Below are 1,546 nucleotides of genomic sequence, written 5' to 3'. Positions count from 1 at the left end.
GTGCACCATATAAACGATTACATGCGTTTTTCTTAGTTAAATAACAAAACACTTTTAATGCGTTTATTATTAGTTGATATAGATCGTCCGCCATACAAGTTGTTACTATAGAAACGATGACGTCAGAACGCGTGCATTAACCTAAACCTGTGATTTGAATTACAGCCGACACTGCAGTCAGAGCTGGTGCTATAGAAAATTCTGACCAATCAGAATCGAGAATTTAACAGCGCTGCGGTCTTATATATATATAGACTGACATGACTTCTGGGAAATGAACGATTCTGTGTAGCCGCATTTCTTGATTCTATCCTGATAATATTTTAGCGCATCATGTCTGCGCTCTCGGTGAAACAGCAGCAAGTCTTTGGCTAACATTTAGACAGTTTTTACACTCAACTGTATTTTGCTTCGTTTCCACGTCCATGTTTGTTGCTGAGGAAAAAATTTAAAGAAAATCATCCATACAAGCTAATTTCTTCATTACTAAACACTAATACTTCCCACTGATGGTCAGAATGTCTCCTTAGACGTTCACATCAAGGAAAAATTGCTTTGCAAAAGTCAACTGGACATTTTCCCGACTTTTTTGTCAACATCTGCAGCCTGATGAATCTACTGAATCATGAATCCTTTTTTTTTTTTTAGAAAGGGGGTGTGCAAACTTTTTGAACTGAATTAGATTTTTTTTTATATTTTCCCCCAATTTTAACTGACCTTTTGAATATATATATTTTTTTTTTACTTGTGATAATGAGGGAAAATCTATGAAACCAAATACACGTCAAATGTCTTCCGGGTGCACAAACTTTTGCACTTTTTTGTATAGATTTTTGTATCGATTTTTATGTTTGGACATAAAGGAGTATTTAAGTCTTTTATGCTTTTTAAATTTATTTATTTGCTATTTGGTAGTGGATTTTATTATTTTATATATAATATATTTTGTATTTTAATATTAGGTACCACAAGCTATAAATTCTTCAAACTATACAGTGACACATACAGACATTTGTACAGTTTTTTTAAAAAAGTATCCACCAGTAAAAATCACTCTTTATGATGCCCATCAGTAAAACACTCAATATTAAAAAAAAAATCGAAAGTTTCTGGCCATGGTGAAGGACAAACTTCAGAAATCCCCTCGTGCACGCTGGAATATTCCAGAAGACCTGAGAGCGCGAAAGGTCTGTTGTCCAGGGGAGATTTTTTTCAATTGTTTGTTCGCGCCGGAGTCTTCTATCCTGCCACCTAACCCTCAATTAGAGTCTGTCAAAACAGTGCGGGTTGAAAAGGGCAACATGAGAGACAGAGAGGCCTTGCACAACTCTCTAACACACACACACACACACACACACACACGACACAATGGACAGCATTCCACATTGCTTTAATGTCTTTGGTTCATTCAGGATTGACAAAAGTTTATACACACAAAAAAACAAAAAAAAAATCCAGAAATGATGCAATAACCGAATGATACGATGCTAACCGGCGTCCGCTGACTTTCACTGACTGTTAGCCGCTTTAGCGCCACGTGTGTGTG

General features: G+C 36.1%; 1 protein-coding gene across 6 annotated transcripts in view; it reads right to left on the bottom strand.

Annotated features, from left to right (window-relative positions):
• Window positions 1-1,373: 1,373 nt before the first annotated feature.
• tbc1d1 (TBC1 (tre-2/USP6, BUB2, cdc16) domain family, member 1) overlaps window positions 1,374-1,546 on the bottom strand; it is a 54,992-nt gene continuing 54,819 nt past the window's right edge. For all 6 annotated transcript variants that reach the window (XM_034301170.2, XM_034301171.2, XM_053230919.1 and 3 more), the window contains one exon: window positions 1,374-1,546. This exon is cut by the window's right edge and continues 2,288 nt beyond it. The gene's annotated coding sequence lies outside the window, so the exon portion shown is untranslated.

This window comes from Pangasianodon hypophthalmus, chromosome 28 (genome assembly GCF_027358585.1).
Source record: "Pangasianodon hypophthalmus isolate fPanHyp1 chromosome 28, fPanHyp1.pri, whole genome shotgun sequence".
Lineage (NCBI taxonomy): Eukaryota > Metazoa > Chordata > Actinopteri > Siluriformes > Pangasiidae > Pangasianodon > Pangasianodon hypophthalmus.
This window is presented reverse-complemented; position numbering and strand designations above follow the sequence as displayed.